Source organism: Sorex araneus, chromosome 3, assembly GCF_027595985.1.
Source record: "Sorex araneus isolate mSorAra2 chromosome 3, mSorAra2.pri, whole genome shotgun sequence".
NCBI classification, from domain to species: Eukaryota; Metazoa; Chordata; class Mammalia; order Eulipotyphla; family Soricidae; genus Sorex; species Sorex araneus.
In genome coordinates, this window is record NC_073304.1 from 8,121,800 (window position 1) to 8,140,407 (window position 18,608).

Here is an 18,608-nt window from a genome sequence, read left to right on the forward strand (position 1 = left end):
GGTGGGGACGGCCAGGGTCACGACGGCACTTGCTGAAATATAACTCTGCCCCCTGGAAGTGTGCAGCGCGTTACAAACCAAGATTACTGCAATCATGCTTCTAAAAAGTTGCAAAGGGGCTGGAGTGATCGTACAGCAGGTAGGGCGTTTGCCTTGCACGAAGCTGACCCAGGTTCGATTCCCAGCATCCCATAGGGTCCCCGGAGCACCGCCAAGAGTGATTCCTGAGTGCAGAGCCAGAGGAACCCCTGAGCATCACCAGGTGTGACCCAAATGGCCAAAAAAAAAAAAAAAGACGCAAAGACCTACAGAAGAAAATCAGAGACCAGAGGCCTGTCATCCCAGCTCTGCGCTGCGGAAACGGAGTTCTAACCGCACTCGTCCTTCCACGCCTCCCGCTGTGGTTCGCGGTTGGCAGAGAGCTGAGGCTTCGCAAAAGTGTTTGGGGGTGTGCTGGGTGGCATGGGGTGACCAACGGAAGTGCTGCAACATTGTGCAACACCGGGGCTTGCTTCCTGGCATGACAGTCCTGGGGGACCCGAACTGTTGTGTGAGGCCTGGAGGCCCCCCAGAACCATCAGGGCGGCCCAGGTATTCCCCAGCATGAAGGGTCCGAGCAGCACCATGTCCTCGGGCCTTTGCATTGAGCTTCCAAGCTCGTTGGCTGAAAATCACCAGTAGGACCCCCAGGACCTCCTGAGCACTGTTTGGGAGCACCCCATGCCCAGATATTGTGTTTTGTGGCTGAGGGGACCCTTTATTTTATTGAATCACCGTGACATAGTTTCAAGCTTTCATGTTTGGGTTACAGTCTCACAATGATCAAACATCCATCCCTCCACCAGTGCACATTCCCCACCACCAATATCCCGGGTATACCCCCCCTTTCCCACCCTCCTCCTGCCTCCATGGCAGACAATATTCCCCATACTCTCTCTCTACTTTTGGGCATTATAGCTTGCAACACAGACACTAAGAGGTCTTCATGTTTGGTCCATTATCTACTTTCAGCATGCATCTCCCATCCCAACTGGTTCCTCCAGCCATCATTTTCTTAGTGATCCCTTCTCTATTCCATCTGCCTTCTCCCCTCCGCTCATGAAGCAGGCTTCCAGCTACGGGGCAATCCCCCTGGCCTTGTATCTACTGCCCTTGGGTGTCAGCCTCATGTGATGTTATTCTATACCCCACAAGTGAGCGCAGAGGGGCCCCTTCTTGCCCTTGCTGGTCTCTGGGATGCAGCAGCAGCAGTACTGGGGATAGGGGTGTCCGGGGGGGACCGTGAGAAGGAAACTCAGGCAACGAGCTGGGTCTGAAGTTTCTTTTTTCTTTTTTCTTTTGGGTCACACCCAGTGGTGCTCAGGACTTACTCCTGCCTCTGCACTCAGTGGTCACTCCTGAGGTGGCTCAGGGGACTATAGGGGCAGCTGGGGGTCGAACTCCAGTTAGCTGTGTGCGAGGCGAGCACCTTACCTGCTATATGACCACCCCAGCCCCAGCGTATGCAGGTCCTGACCCAAAGTCCTTCTGCCCTGCAGTGTTGAATGGAAGGACCAAGGATTAAGAAATGAACATTTTTGCTTTTTGATATTCATTTTTGATATTCAGAAGAGCACTGCGTCAGTCTTGCACTATCAACTCCAATAACGAGGGCGGGCGGGGATTATTCAGTGCTAGAGCCCTGCCTTGAAGGCATAAATCCCTGGTCCAACCCCCCAGCCGTGTTCCACTGTGCAGTGCCATCCTGGCTGCATGTCCGTCACATCTGGCATCACAGAATGAAAGTACAATCGCTGGCTCACTGCAACCAAAGTGTGCACAGGCTCCACAACTACAATGTACAACCCCCAGCAAGCTCCAAAACTAAAAGTGTGCGAGCAGATATAAGTGCAGGGAAATGTGGGATGTATCTGTGTGTGTGTGTGGGGGGGGAGGGCAAGAGAGCAAGAGTGTATGAGAGAGAGACTGAGTATGTGAGGGAGAGTGAGTGTTTGAGTGAGAGAGGGAGTGGGAGAGAGTATCTGAGGGAGGGAGAGCGTGTGAGTGAGAGGGTGAGGGAGTATGCAAAGGAGAGGGAGAGAGTAGAGAGCGGAAGAGTGTAAGGGAGAGTAAGTGTGTGAGTGAGAGAACAAGAGTGTGAGGGAAAGAGTGAGGGAGAATAAGTGTGTGTGTGTGTGTGTGTGTGTGTGTGTGTGTGTGTGTGTGTGTGTGTGTGTGAATCAGTGCGGAGGATACAGCAGCCCCAGCCCTGTCCCGCCAAGGGCCATCCACACATCACAGGTTCTCCTGTAGGTGGCGCTGTGGCCCCTGGCCCCGCGCCCACTGCTGGCCATGACACTGGCGACACAGCAAGCACAGCTGGATCCAGAGACGCAGCGGGGAGGCACCGGGACAGCTGGTCGTCTGTGGTGGTGGGTGGGGAAGGGAAAGCTTGCAGCTGAGGGCTGGGGCCATTCTGGCCACCCAGAGCTCTGGGGAAGGTATGTGCAGGTCCACTGGGATCCGAACCCCAACTCAGCCCAACAGTCTGTGTGATCAGGGCTGCAGGGTGTGTGGGGGAGGAAGAACTCCCAACCCCCCCCACCCGCTGGGGTTGCATAAACGATCTCGCTTTTCAGAGATTCAGTCTCTTCAGCCCGAAAGCAGGAATGATGGCGTGGCTGAGACCAAGGGGAGGTCTAGGGAGGAAGACAGCACCCACGCAGACGAATAATGTCAGTGCAGTTTTATTATTTTTATTTTTTTTATTTTTAGCTTTTTGGGTCATGCCTGGCGATGCACAGGGATCACTCCTGGCTCTGCGCTCAGGAATTCCTCCTGGTGGTGCTCAGGGGACCATATGGGATGCTGGGAATCGAACCCCGGTCAGCCACGTGCAAGGCAAACGCCCTGCCCGCTGTGCTATCTCTCCAGCCCCCACAGTGCAATTTTAATATCATAAAACTCGATTTTAAGATGGGATCGAATGCATTTTCACACTGAGCTCCCTCCCGCTACTCAGCCCTAGGAACGCCAGCACCCGGGGACTGAACTGAGCTCCTGCAGCTGCTGGGTTGGGAAACGGCTTCCGCGTGGCTACAGCCTGGAGACACTCTGGTGTCATTCTTCAGAGCTGCCACTAGGGGGCAGAGAACTCACTGCCAAGGTCGCAGGAATCAAGCAGTGAGACGCTTTCTGTGCTTCTGTCCTCCTCCGCGTCCCTTCTCCAAGTTCCGCACATCCTTCCCGGGGCCGTTCCTGCTGCCTGCGTTGCCTCCTCCTGAGGCTCCAAACAGGATACCCATTGGGACAGGCCCGGGCAGCAAACCAGTTTGAGCTGGGATTCGAACCCTGGGCGTGTCTGAATGCAAATAGGCAGCTTTGCTATACCACAGTATGTTGAGCTCTGGGGTGGGTGGTGGTGGGGGACACGGGCCCGGTCAGTCAGCGCACAGAAAGGGCAGTAGGGCAAGGCTGGGGAGACACCAGCCTAGGCGGTGGCCCCAGACGAAGCCCCCTGAGCAGCCGGCCATGACTCTGGTCTTCCCTGATGAGCTGGGGGTGCAGAGGGAAGGGGGGGACCGTGACCCCCGTTTCTGGACCTGAGGGACAGTGGTTACAATGGTTCTTTACTAGATGCCAGGCTCTGGTGCACGGCCCTGGGCCTCCACAGAGGCGGCTTCCAGAAGCTTCTGGGCCTCTTGGCGGCTGAGTTTCCCATAGAGCTCTGCTGGTGTCCAGCTGGTCCCTCTTGTTCCCCTCAGGAAGGTGTGGATGGTGGGAACGAGGGACTGGTCTCACCTGTCCCAGCAGATGTGACAGAGCTTCTCTCCCCCCATCCCTTTCTCTCTTTCTCTCTCTCTCTCTCTCCCTCTCCCTCTCTCTCCCTCTCCCTCTCCCTCTCCCTCTCCCTCTCTCTCACTTGCTCACTCGCTCGCTCTCACTCTCTCTGAAGGCAGAGCTTCTGCAGTGCCCACGGTCACCCAGAATTCCATCCCCAAATCAACATCGCAGTCAGCAAACACACGTTCCTCTCATGGCCCCAAACACCGGCCCGGCCCCGTGGACCCCCCTCAGCCTGGACCCGTTCAAGAGAAGCCTTAAGGCTCCAGACCGGCTGTGGCTAAGGACACGTCCCTGGACGGGCAGCACCCAGATAAACAGCTGATTGGGTTGGGGGGGCTGCGAGTAGCGGGGAGGAAGGGGCCGGGCCCCGAGCCAGGAGGGCCCTGCTCTGGGTCACACACCAGCTCCACTCGATGGGGTTGACTTGTGGAACTAGGGACCCCCCGAGCCAAGATGCAGCAGTGCTGGGCGCTGGGTCGGCCTCGAGCTCCGGGCCCTGCACCCCCTCTTGGCCCAGTGCCCAGGACATTCCAGCCACTCCCGAGAAGACCCTCAAAGGGCCTCCCGAACCCCAAGACTGTGCCTCACAGGGGCCCCCACGTGGTGTCTGGGGGGATGAGGATCAAATGCGGTGTCCGAGGCAGATGCTCCCCTGAACAGCGCCCGGGGCAGGTCTCCCCTAGGGGCCCCTCTGAGTCACGGAGCCCCCAGTGCCAGCCGGGGAGCAGCCCTCTGCCCTCTGGGGGCCTCAACAGGGCTTCTCGCTCAGAGGCGCTCCCCTCCCCCCACCGGGCACGGCCTCCCAGGCCCAGAGAGGAACTGCGCCCACAGACCACCAGGCCCCCCATAAGACCCCTACCCAGATCCCCTGCCCTCTCCTCCCTCCCCTCCCTAGCCCAGGGGGTTTGCGGACCTGGGGCTGTTTGCCCACGGGGACCAGGGCAGCAGTCAGTGGCCAGCCCAGGCGGGCCCCTTTAGGGGCTGTGGGGTGCTGTGTGGCGCCCCAAGCCAGCGGGAGCTAAAGTGGGTTCTGGGGAGACAGCAGCTCCTTGAGGTCCTTCTGATGGAGAGAAGCCCCACCACGGAATGTGACCACATGTGACCCGGGACCCGAGGGCCACCATGCAGCAGCCCCCACCCCCCCAACCCCCCACACTGCAGGCCCGGCCTTCCAAGGCTGGCCGTGCCCGGCCTAACAGAGCTGCAGGGATGGGGTGCCCAGAGGGGAGCCCCGAAGGCGCTGACACTACAGGGTTCGTAGTGTCCAGCCCAGGGAGCACAGGGAGCAGGGTTGAGTGGCCCCGTGTGTGACCTGGCACCCGCGCTCACCTGGTGCCCGGTGGTGGGGGCAGCACTGGCCGCCTCTGCTTCACGACCCTCTTCCGATGGCTGAGGTCAGCCCCAGCGCCACGCCTGAAGGGGCATCAGTGTGGCGTGCGGGTCCACAGTGGCCGTGCCCGGGGCTGCTGCCCGGGGCTGCGGAAACCTGTTTGAAGGGGCCGAGCATGAGGACAACTTGCCCTGCCCGCTGCCGACCCCAGTTAGACCCCCAGCTCCGAATATGGCCGCTTGGGCACTGCCAAGGGTGGCTCCTGGGCACCACTGGGTGTGGCCCGACATCGACTGCCCAAATAATGAAAGGGAAACGAAGGCGAGGCTTTTATTTATTTAATTATTATTATTATTATTATTATTTAAATTGGATCACTGTGAGACAGACCCTCACAAAGCTGTTCATGGTTAGGTTCCAGTCCTAGTGTTCCAACACCCATCCCTCCACCAGCGCACATGGCCCACCACCAATGTCCCCAATTTCCCTCCTGTCACCCCCTTTTCTGTCTCCATGGCAGGCATTACCTTCCTCTCTCCCTCTCTCTCTGTCTCTCTCTCTCTCATCATTAGCGTTTCAATCTCAATACCATCGGTAATAAAAGTAACTATTACCTTTTATTGTTGTTGTTGTTGTTGTTGTTTTGATTTGGGGGCCACAATCTGGCAGTGCTCAGGGCTAACTCCTGGCTCTGCTCAGGGATCACTCCTGACTTCGATCGGGAACAGACGGAGTGCTGAAGATCCCATCTGATCTGGTGCTCGTGAGCGCCCTACCTGCTGTGCCATCTCTCCAGCCTGCAGTCACCATTTGTTTAATAGTTCCTCTGGGCTAAGCTCTGTGGTCAACCTTTTCCTTACGTCTTCTTTGAGCTTTGGCGTCTTGTGCTACCCAGGCTCAGAGACGTCAAGGAACTTGCCTGCCGATGCCCAGCCAGGAAGTAGGGCGGCTTGCTCTCAGATTCTGGTCTATGATCACCCATTACATCATGCCGTAGAGCGGGGGGGGGGGGGGGGGAGCAGTGGAGGCCGGAAGTCTGTCCTGGACGTCACAGAAGGCTTCACAGGCCTTGCAGGGGACTCAAATGCAGCAAGGGGAACAGTGCAGGAGTCAGCAGCAGCCGTGCCCACCTTGGTGAACTTAACACGGGGGAAACCAGTGTGCCAGGGCTGGGCAGAGACCACTGGGAAGAAGTGGCTGGAGGCCGAGCAGCAGCTGAGTGCCGTGGACACCGGGCCAAGACGGGCGTGCAGGGCCCAGAGCTTGAGGCCGACCCAGCACCCAGCACTGCTGCATCCTGGCTCGGGGTGTCCCTAGTTCCACAAGTCAACCCCATTGAGTGAAGCCGGTGCATGACCCCCCTGAGCAGGGCCAGCCCCCACCCCACCCCAACCAGCTGTTTCTCTAGGCGCCATCCATGCAGGGGCGGTGTCCTGCCACCGGCTGGGCTCTGGAACGCGGAGGCTGGTCAAGTCCCAAATGCAGCTGGAAGCTTCCATCTGCCTCCGGGTGCAGTGGGCGAGAGGCAGGCGGCCCGGGCACAGCCTGAAGGCTGGAGGGGCCTGTGTAGCACCCACATGCATGCTCGTACCCACCCTCTCTACCACATACATGCACCAAACAAGCATGCACACACCCCACATTTTCTCACACGTGCAAACACCCTGCCAATGCATGTACCCCACCTTCCCTCAAGCATACGTGCACCAACACCCATGTATGCACCCTGCCCTCTCTCACACATAGCGCACTCCACACCCCACCTTAGGTGTCTGTTGTGTGCCGAGCTCAGGTGGCAGAGGAGACACTGCAGAGTGTCGCTTCCACACTAGGACGAGGTCGCACCCCAGCCCTGCTGAGTCCTCAGGCCACACACCCCAGAGGGACAGGAGGACAAGAAAGTCCCCAGGAGCCGGAGCCACAGTGCAGCGGGGAGGGCATCTGCCTTACATGCGCTCACCCCGGCTCCATCCCCAGCACCACATATGGTCCCCCACCCCACCGGGAGAGATCCGAGCACAGAGCCAGAAGTCAGCCCTGAGCACTACCAGGTGTGGCCCCCAAACCAAAATATATTTTAGAAAAACGTTCTGGCAAAGGGTCCCGGCCAGGGAGGGTCAAAGGGGCCAACTCATTCCTGCACCCCTGTGATGTCACAGTGGGGCTGTGTCCTCCCAGGGCCTGCGGGGAGGGGCCGTCCACTCCCTGTCGAGTTCCCCAGTGAAGCTTGAGGTGGGCCCTGGGCTACTCCTGGCCCTTCTGCCCAGGCCTGTCAGCACTGCTCCGGGGTCTGGACATTCTTCAGGTTCCCACTTTGTGGCTGCCCTGGAACCCACTGGCCTGGCCAGGACCCCTGCTTCCCCTCCCCAGATACGGCTCATGCCCAAGGCTCGGGCCCCCCGCCCCCCGCAGCTCAGGACTTCGTCTGGCCCAGCAGGGCAGGTGGCCAGTGGGGACCCTCACAGGCTCTAAGGGCCTCGCCACTTGGAGGCAGCAGGCCTGGTGTCCCCAATCCTGCGCCCCCCACTGTCCCCTGGCCATTGCTGCCACCCCCAGCAAGGCCATGCAGGGTCTGTCTCAGGGCCATTTCATTGGGAAGGACGAGGGGCAGAGGGGTCTGCAGCAGGGGGCAAAGGTGCAGGGAGAAACCTAGAGCCATGGCAAGGCAGGAGGGAGGGGTGAGGTAGGGTGAGTGGTGAGGTAGAGTGAGGGAGGGGTGAGGTGAGGGAGGAGTGTAATGAGGGCGGGGTGAGGTGAGAGATGTGTGTGCACTGAGGGAGGGCTGGGGTAATGAGGGAGGTGTGTAATGAGGGAGGGCGAGGAAGGGGTGAGGTGAGGGATGTGTATAATGAGGCAGGGGTGAGGTAAGTGTGGGAGGTGTGTGTAACGAGTGAGAGAGTGAGAGGTGAGGTGAGGGAGGTGTGTAAGAAAGGGGTGAAGTGATGTGAGGACCGGATGCCGCCGCCCCCTACGGAGGCCCCCGGCCCGGGTGCTCCCGGGTGCTGCGGGCGGCCCCTTGGCTCACAGTGACCCCCCGAAGGCCGGTCCCCGCGTCGTGGAGAGGAGAGAGGTGAGGCAAGTGCAGGAGGAGGGGTGAAGCAGGGGTGGGTAGAGTGAGGAAGGGTAGAGTGAGGAAAGTGAAGGAAGTGTGTAATGAGAAAGGGGTGGGGCGAGGGGTGGGGGAGTGGACGTAGAGTGAGGAAGAGAGGAGAGGGGAGGAGGGAGGGTGAGGTAAGTGGGAGGGGAGGGGTGAAGCAGGGATAGGACAGAGCGAGGAGGGGTAGGGCGCGGGGTGAAGTAAGTAAGGAGAGTGAGGCGGGGTGGGGTGGGTAAAGTGAGGAAGGCACGGGATGAAGGGGAGAGGGGAGATGCAGAGGGGCAGGAGGATGAGGGAGGTATCTGATGAGGAGGGGTGAGGTGGGGCGAGTGGGGGGACTGTCAGGGAGGGGCTGGGTGCAGGAGGAGCCCCAACACTAAGATCTCCAGCCCAGAGGAGGGCTGGGTGCGGCGGGGTGAGCACCGGGTCCAGGGTCTGTCCCCCACCCCTGCCCCCTACCCCTCTTCCCCCTCCCCTCCCGCTGGACCCGCACAGGAGACCCCGCCCCACCCCCCACCCCACCGTGGAGCCTGACCCGCAGCCCCTCGGCCAGGCCCGCACCGTCGTCCTTGGCCACAGGGGGCCCCTGGGAGGGCAGAGCCGCGACCAGCAGGCGGCAGCGCCCCCTTCCGGCCTGGGTAGGGCCCCGCCCCCGCCGCGCCGACCCCCTCTGGGCCCCCTGGCGCAGGACGCGCGCGAACTCGGGCCAGGCCTTCTGCGGTGTGTGGCCGACGCGGGGACCGGCCTTCGGGGGGTCACTGTGAGCCCAGGGGCCGCCCGCAGCACCCGGGAGCACCCGGGCCGGGGGCCTCCGTAGGGGGCGGCGGCGCCCGGTCCCCCCGTCCCGCGCCCCCCCAGGACGGTCTCCTCAGCACAGTCACTTCTGGGGTCGTCCCTGGCCAGCAGGCCGCAGCCCCACGCGCCAGCGTCGCCGTGGGGGCGCCGTCGGGTCACTGAACCCCCCACTCTGGGCAGCCGCGCTCCCCGCTCCGGCCTGTCCCACGGCGCCCGGTGGCCGCGTGTCTGGCCGCCAGCTGCCCGCCCGGCCCGGTGTCCCCACTGCCTGTCCCTGGGCTGAAAACGACCACCCTGGCCGCTTCAAGCTACTCAGAGTTTGATTACCCGGAGATCTCGCGAGGTTTTCTCTGGGCATGTGGTTCACACCTGGAGATCTCGCGATGGATCTGCTTGGGCCGTGTGGTTCACTCAGAGATATCGCGATGGTTCTCCTAGGGTGGTGTGGTTCACACCTGGAAATCTCGCGACGGTTCTCCTAGGGTGGTATGGTTCACACCTGGAGATCTCGCGAGGTTTTCCCTGGGCATGTGGTTCACACCTGGAGATCTCGAAGGTGCTCCTTGGGCCGTGTGTTTCACTCAGAGATCTCGCGATGGTTCTCCTAGGATGGTGTGGTTCACACCTGGAAATCTCGCGACGGTTCTTCTTGGGTGGTGTGGGTCACACCTAGAGATCTCGCGACGGTTCTTCTTGGGTGGTGTGGGTCATACCTGGAGATCTCGCGAGGTTTTCCCTGGGCATGTGGTTCACACCCTGGAGATCTCGCGACGGCTCACCTGGGACAATGTGGTTCACTGACGGAGATCTCGCGATGGTTCTCCAGGGGCCGTGTGAGGGCACTGCGGGATCTTCGACCCTGACTGCCGAGGTGTGCGGTGGCCCGCGAGCTCACCCAGCGCGCCCCGTGCAGCAGGCTGCCCCACCCCTCGCCTGGGGCTCAGCGCAGGCGCTCTGCCCCGTGACCCCCTGAGCCCCCCGACTGCGGTGCGCCCGGCTTTCCCTCCCCCTGCTTAGTACCCTGGCCCCGCCCCTTCCCGCTGGACCCTGCCCCGCTGGAGGGCGAGGCCAAGGGCGTCCGTGGTGCTGGGGGCCCGGGCCGGGGCACTGCAGCACCGGGCACGCAGCAGGCGCTCAGTGGGTGCGCTGCGTGCACACAGAGTCCTGGAGATACGCTCGGACCTGGGGCTCGCCCAGCCTGGGCGGCCAGGCTGGGCCCCGGTGGGTTGACCGGCCGCCGACCCGCGTGAAGGGGGCGGCCAGGGACAGCCGCGCGCGGCCGTTTGTAGCAGTGGCTCTGCAGTGGCGGTAGCAGGTCGCAACCCTTCCCTTGCTGCGGGGCTGCCGAGCAGAGCGAAGGCCCGCGAGGTGGCCGGAGAGCGCAGAGAGCACGCGCTCATGCAGGACGTGCGGGGCCGGATGTCTTGGGGCTCGATCCCGCGACCCCCAAACCCAGCTGCTGACAAACCAGCTCCCAGCCCCTCCTTTCCGCGGCGCGCAGCACGTCAGACCCGGCTTAGGACGGGAGCAGGAACTTCGGGATAAGGGGGGACCCTGCACGGGCTCCTCTGCTCCCCCTGCTCCAGCCCTGCGCAGCCTGTGAAGAACACTGGGCCTCTTGGAGGGTCAGGTGCGACCCTAGTTGACCTCTCTGTCCCCGGGCTCCAGTCCACTGTCGGCCAAAGCCACGAACGTGGACCTGCAGATAGAAAACCAGCAGCATCTCAGTGGGCCTGCACGGGTGAGCCCCTGACACGCCTGGCTCAGTTGTATTCATTGTTGCTTAAACAGGGCTGGCCAGGTGAGGTAGTGCCGGCCAGGTGAGGTAGTACTGACCAGGTGAGGTAGCACTGACCAGGTGAGGTAGTGCCGGCCAGGTGAGGTAGTACTGACCAGGTGAGGTAGCACTGACCAGATGAGGTAGTGCCGGCCAGGTGAGGTAGTACTGGCCAGGTGAGGTAGTACTGGCCAGGTGCCAGGTGAGGTAGTACTGACCAGGTGAGGAAGTGCCGGCCAGGTGAGGTAGTGCTGGCCAGGTGAGGTAGTACTGGCCAGGTGAGGTAGTACTGACCAGGTGAGGTAATACTGGCCAGGTGAGGTAGTACTGACCAGGTGAGGTAATACTGTCCAGGTGAGGTAGTGCCGGCCAGGTGAGGTAGTACTGGCCAGGTGAGGTAGTACCGACCAGGTGAGGTAATACTGGCCAGGTGAGGTAGTACTGACCAGGTGAGGTAATACTGGCCAGGTGAGGTAGTGCTGACCAGGTGAGGTAATACTGGCCAGGTGAGGTAGTGCCGGCCAGGTGAGGTAGTACTGGCCAGGTGAGGTAGTACTGGCCAGGTGAGGTAGTGCCAGCCAGGTGAGGTAGTACTGGCCAGGTGAGGTAATACTGGCCAGGTGAGGTAGTACTGGCCAGGTGCCAGGTGAGGTAGAACTGACCAGGTGAGGAAGTGCCGGCCAGGTGAGGTAGTGCCGGCCAGGTAAGGCAGTTCCAGCTAGGAAAGGAACTGCTGGAGGTGCCGTAGTGCCCGCCGGGTAATGTGAGAATTAGCCCAAGCTGCACCTGCCACCAACAGGCCGGCTGACACAAGGTCCCATGTCCGTCCGCCACACTCTGCACTCCCATTGCAGTAACTCTTCAGAAGTGGCAGGTTTGTAAGAGGGCAAGGTCACCCATGGGGGCCGCCTGGGCCCCTGAATCCCCGGGAGAAAGTCACTCACAGGTGGGAACACAGACACTGCGGCCGGGGCCTGGCACCAGGGCCGGAGCACAGGCTTTGCACGAGGGCCCTGGGTTGGATCCCCAGCACGGCAGGGTCCCCAGAGCACTGTGGGAGGGAGCCCCAGGCCCTGCACCCGGAGATGCCGGAGTGGTGAGCACCGTGCTCAGACACAAGCAATCATTCTCCCTTCACCGCTGGGCGTCCTGTGGGTTCGTTCAACAAGGACCCTGAGTGTGAGCTCACTTCTGTGTCCTGGGACAGTATCGAGTCTCCAGGGCTGCAGCTCTCCCTCCTCCCTCACCCCTCCTCCCACCCCTCCTCCCTCACCCCTCCTCTTGTCCTTCATCCCTCGTCCCTTCCTCCCACCCCTCCTCCCTCACCCCTCCTCCCACCCTTCCTCCCTCACCCTCCTCTTGTCCCTCATCCCTCCTCCCATCCTCCCACCCCTCCTCCCTCATCCCCTCCTCCCACCTTTCTCTGGCCCTGAGCCCCTCCTCCTACCCCTCCTCCCTGTCCCCATCCTCCCACCCCTCCCATTCCTCCTCCCCTTCTTCCTCCCCTCCCGCCATCCTCTCTTCTCTCCTCCCTCCTCTCCTCCTTCCTCCCTTCCCTCCTCTCTGTCTCCCCCGCCTCCCCGGGGCCCGGATGGCTCTCTCCAGCCGCTGGTGCCACATCAGGGCATCCGTGCCAAGGAGGAAACATGAGCGCTGCTCTGTGTCCCTCCTTGGCTGACAGAGCCCTGGGAGGGCAGCGCCCGGCTGCATACAGCCCAGACGGAGGCACACGGGCACCTGCCCGCCGCGGTGCAGGGTGGAGACAGCCGAGCAGGCAGCGGTGCGCGCCGCAGTGCTGGGCGCGGGGCTCCGCAGACGGGCCGGGAACCCCCGCGCGGAGCAGCTGCAGCCTGTGCTGGTGGCCAGGAGGAGGCGCTACGCGGGCCAGGAGCCAGGCCAGCGGGCACCCAGCCCGGAGATCGCCATCCCCAGGGCCCTCCAGGACCTTGGCACCGCGCGCCGACTCCCGCAGGGCCAGGCGCAGCGCTAAACATAGGCCGAGAGGCCAAGCGGGAGAAGGGCACACGCGGGCGCCTCGCCCTGTGCGGCTGCCGCGGCTGCCCCGCCCCCCCAGGGCCAAGGCCGCCGGCCCCTGCCCCCAGCACCCGGGCTGCCAGCAGGCGGGCACTGGGTCACGCACTCCTTGGGGGTCAGGCCAGGAGCTATGACAGTGCAGTTTGGAGGAGACGCTGTCCACTCTCTGCTGTCCGCTGTCCACTCTCTGCTGTCCGCTGTCCACTCTCTGCTGTCCGCTGTCCACTCTCTGCTGTCCACTGTCCACTCTCTGCTGTCCGCTCGCCGGGGCAGGGCCACGGGCCCGTTCACTCTGGACTCTGGCAACGAGGGGACTTGGAAGTGTCGTGGCCGGTCAGAGCCCCCTCCTCCTCCACGAGGAAAGGAATGGCGGGGTCCCCGAGACACGGGGGTCCCTTCCCCGCCCCCTGTTCCTGCTCCCGCCAGGCGTCCCGGGGAACCACCTCACTAAGCTCTGCGACTGCAGACACTTCCAGTCGTCATCCGGAAGCATCGGCTTAGGGTCTCACGGAGCTTTCTGGAAGGTCCTCCCTGGGCTGTAACAGGAGGTGGAGGGGCTCTGTCCCCAGCTCAGGGCCGGGCGTTCTCCGGCTGGCTCTGTCACCCGCCCTCTTCACATGTGGAATGGGGGCTGCGTGCGGGGTGCATGAAGCCCACCTAACCCTGACTGGGAGCTTGCACCCAGAGTGCCCCGGGCCCCTCCCCCGCTTCGCTCCGCTGCGGCTGCCTGTCCCTCCACCTGGGAGGACAGACGGACGATGGATGGAGCCTTTGGGGCTGACTCGGACACGATTCAAACAAGGAGCAGCACAGAAGGCTCGACCCAAGCTCAGTCCCCTCCCCCTCTCGGCAGCCTGCAACCCAGAGGCACCCTGGGAGGAGGGGGTGAAGGGAGCAGCCCCTCTCCCGGGCTCTGACCCCCTGACCCTCCCACAGACCCTTCAGGGGTCACTCCGCCTTGGGAAGGTGGGAGTTTGGAAGAACCCCTCGCCCCGACCGCTGGACACCGCAGCGGACCCTCCCCCCAGTTCTGGTTGCTAGAAAGGGCTCCAGGAGCCGCAGCTGTTTCCCTGGGGGTGAGCGGGGTCCCCAGCCACCACCCCCTCTTCTGCCGCCACCAGGAAGTTCACGTTAACAATCATCTTTTTTTTAGCTTTTTGGGTCGCACCCGGCGATGCACAGGGGTTACTCCTGGCTCTGCACTCAGGAATTACCCCTGGCGGTGCTCAGGGGACCATATGGGATGCTGGGATTTGAACCCGGGTTGGCTGCGTGCAAGGCAAACGCCCTACCTGCTGTGCTATCGCTCCAGCCCCTCATCTTTAAACAATTATTTTAGTCCCTGGGAGGAGTGTCCTGCGCCCCACCGGTGGTGCTCACGGCCTTTTGCTACTCTCAGGGATGATTCGTGCCCACGCCTGGGGGCTCACCTGTGGCCGCCTGCACGGCAAATGCCTTAACCCTGTGTGCTCTCTGGCCCTTGATAAGAACCGTTACCACTTGTCAGCGTATTTTAAGGGAGATCGGAGGCAGATGGGCAGAGGGACCCTTTCTCCCCCTTCCTATAATCAATCCTTGAAACCTCCCAGCCAGCTGCTGTCTGTTTCAGAACGGGAAGCTTGGAGAGGTGAATGAAGTTGTGCACAGTCTCGCAGCTGCAGGGGGGATGCGGGGCGGGGGGTGGGCACAGATCCTACTGCCAGGTGACTGACTCCGAGGTCCCGGCTCTGAGCCTTGGGGATGAGCCGCAGGGAGATCTTTCAAGGCGTCACCTCAGGGGCCCCAAGTGGGGACGAGACGAGTGACGCGGTCCCACGCTGGAAGCCCTTGGCTGTCCCTGCGCTGTGTGCCTGCGCTGGCCACAACCTCCCTGCTGCAAGCCCGGTGCTCACTAGGAATCCTGGCCGGCCTGACCTTCCCCCAGGCCCCCTGCGACGTCTGGGTGTGAGGGACAGGACCGCACTGCCTGCTCAGGGACATCTGTCCAGGCTGCGTTTCCCTTGCTGGGGAAAGAGATATTCTGGTGCCCGTGAGGCCACGGCCCCTCCCGGGCTGAGTTCTTTGCTCCCGGGGCCGGGTCTGATGTGCCGGAGGGCCCCATCCTGCACCCAGACCCCAGACCCACCCGTCCTCACCAGAGCCAGCCCGAGGCTGGAGGACCTTCTCGGAGGCCACGTGGGGGGCGGGGAGGTGACAGCTGGGCGTGTGAGCAGACGGACAGCTGGGTCTGCAGCGGGGACTGTCTCCGGCCCCCGTCCCGGCCTCTCCCCTGCTCCAGGACGGGGGCTGGCGCAGCCTGCTCTGCCACCCACGCGCCCCGACACTCCCAGCTCTGCTCTCAGCAGATTTATGGTCGCAGAAACCCCGTTGCCAGTTGCTAATTGGGCCCCGTGGGCCTCTCGGGTTTCCCTGTTCCCTGAGTTCCCAGGCTGACTCAGTCCCCCTGAGAGCCACAGCCCCGGCCTCAAGGCCACGGCCCGGAGCCTCCAGCCCAGAGCTAGAGGGGGAGAACCCCCCCCACCTGATCCCCCAGCTCCCGGCCTCAAGGCCACGGCCCAGAGCCTCCAGCCCAGAGCTAGAGGGGGAGAACCCCCACCTGATCCCCCAGCTCCCGGCGGCCCGGCCAAGGAGCTGTTTGAATGGGAAGTTCACCAAAGCCCCTTGAAGGCACTGGGGGGGCGGGGGTCTCCCCACGGCCATCCCGAACAGATGGAACTGGATGCAGCTGCAAGGAGGAGCGGCCGGGAGCAGAACTGGGGGTGTTACCCGGGCTCGCGTGGGGGGCTCTGGGGGGGGAGTTGCTGGCAGAGGGCTCACCACGCCTGTCCGCAGCCTGTCCCCAGCCGGCTAGTGCCCCACTGGGACTCCAGGGACACATTGGAGGAATCCGAGGTCCGGGGTCGTGCAGGGCTTCTGCCGCAGATGCCCAAACCCCAGGAGGGGGACGGACACCCCACCTTCTGCGCTGAGGATGGAGGCGGTTTTCCTCGCCTGCAGAATGGGGGCACCAGGCAGGCCGCCCCCTGCCTCTGTCCTGTGGGTCTGTCCTGTCATTCCCGTCTAAGGGTGCCCTGGACGGCAGTCAGACAGGTGCACGTGGGGTGCTGCAGGGTGGCAGGTCCCAGCAGCCTGTACCGTGTTCCCAGCACAGGCTCATATCCCCCCACCACACACATGCACAAGTACTACACACACATGCACACATATTCACATTCCACACATGCACACATACTCCACACTGGCACACTTGCACTGCACACCCATGCACAGACATTCACACTCCATACATGTACGCGCATGCACACACGTTCTACACATGCACACACCACATACACAACACAGCATGCACATATTCACACACATACATACATATCACGCATGCCCCACAGATACCACACATATGCACACTCCAGATATGCACATACACCACAGTACCTGTGCAATACATGCATACATGCATACAACACACACCACATACATATTCACACACACACATGCAATATCCCCAGACAGGCCCCTTCAGACTTCCCTCACATTAATTTTCATCAGAGTTCCCATGAAGAGAGGTGGTGTGTGTGTGTGTGTGTGTGTGTGTGTGTGTGTGTGTGTGTGTGTGTGTGTGTGTCTCAGTGCCAGGCTCAGTCTGGCAGATGGTGTCCCAGTTCTCCCAGTGCGGGTCTAGGAGCTGTGTGGCCGGCTCGCCTGTGTGCAAACAGCCCATGGCTATTAAATGAGCACCTACACTTTCCAGGCTCTGGCACGGGTGCAGACACAGTAGTGAACAGGACCGTCCTAGTGGGGAGAGAAGCAGGAACCCAACACCGGGCCAGGGCTGGCTCCCTGCAGAGCACCTGCCTTGCGGGCAAGAGGGCATAGTTTGATCCCTGGCACCACCCCACATGCATGTGTGATTTTGCTGGCACTGCCATCCGGAGTCCCTGGGGCCACCACCGAGCGTGCACCTCCTCTCCTGCCCCCGGCCCCACCCGCAAGTCCTGTACCCAGCAAGGTGCCACCTCTGCTCATCACAGCGACAGCGGCAGAGAAGGGGAGGGAGCCCATGACCAAGGAAGGCGTGAGGGAAGGGGAGAGAGGGCGATGGGGGGAAATCAAGTAGGGTGAGGGGCACCCGGGGGAGGAGGAGGTGATGCGCACGCACACGCACACACATGCATGCACGTACGCACACACTGGCCAAGAGCACACGTTTTAGATGGTCCAGAGCGACATTCGTTCATCGTGGCCCCAATCTGGCCCTGCCCTAAGTCCCCTGGCCGCAAAACGGTGAGTGTCGCTCGCCCTGCCTGCACCAAGCCCTCCAGGGCCATGAGAACCGGAAATCCAAACCCCGTGGGACTCAGACCTGCTTCCCGCCCAGGTCTCAGGGCTGCGCTTCCTCCCACAGGAAGCTGAGCGCCCCCTTGGCAGATGGCCCTGCGGGGGCGCCCCGGGGGTGCTTCTGGGATGCGTCTGCGGAATGAACTGAGGGGGGGTGCTGCTGGTGGGCACTGTCCTGCGGCAACTCTGTGTTACCTGCACTGATGAGTGTGACCAGCGCTGACCACCTCAGAGCAGAGGCAGGGGAGGGAGGGCAGCAGAGTCCCCACGAGCCACCCCACCTGTTTGACGAGGAGGTGGGCGGCCTCCCTTGGTCTGAGGCTTTGGAGACTGGCCCCGCAGCCCAGGGAAGAGGCAAGGTCCAGGGGGACCTCTCCACCCGCTGCTCCCTGCCGGGGTTCGAGCCATCGCCCAAAGCAGACAGCGGGGTTGAGGGCTGCCAACACGCCCTCACAACTGAGGTCCGGACAAGCGCGCTGAGCAATGGCCTCTCCGCCACGTGAGGCCGCTGCGATCACCCCCTCCGCCTCCCCGACCCTCCTGCGGTCTGGACGCAACAGGACTGTGGGCAAAGCTGGCCTGGCCCCCACCCACCCCTGCTGGCTGTTCACCCCAATACACTGTCCACAGACGCTGCACACACAATTCAGTTCCTGATTTCCTTCTTTTTGTATATGTCTTTATCAAAGATTGTCTTTTACAAATAAAACCCACTGTTTTCTCCCTCCCCCCACATTTTTGAAGCAAGATTGTTTTTATTGAAGGAGGTTTCCTTAGAGAAGTTGACGGAGAGAAAGAGGGAAACATATGTCCAAGAGAGCGCCCAGGCTGGGAGAAAAAGCCCGCCTTCTTTTTTTTTTTTTTAAACCACATCCCCATTTCTTCCCCTTCCTTCCCTTTAGATTGCAAATTTTCACTGGTTGCCTCCTTTTCTTCCTTTTGTCCATCCATCAATTTCATGTCCTTTTCTGGCACCGATGGGCCAAGTCACCCATATTTGTCTTTTTTCCTCCGGACATATTTTGCTCGGCATAATCCTGTTGAGCGCCTTCCATTTTTTCATGAACGGCAAACGAGCATCCTTTTTAACAGCCGAGTAGTATTCCATTGTGCAAATGTGCCACAGCATCTTCCTAACAGACACTTTAGTCATTTCCATAACTCTGCCACTAGATGCAACGCAATGAGCGTGGAGTGGAAAACCCACACCTGGTGTTCATGTTTTTGTGGTGTTTGGCTGGAGATCCAGAACCGGGATGGTTAAATCTCTCTTCTGCTTCTTCTTTCTTTCTTTTTGGTCTTTGGGCTACACTTGGCAATGCTAATTGGTTGCTCCTGGCTCTGTGCTCAGGAATCACTCCAGGTGGTGCTTGGGGCCCATAGAGATCGAACCTGGGTCCACTCAGCATCCT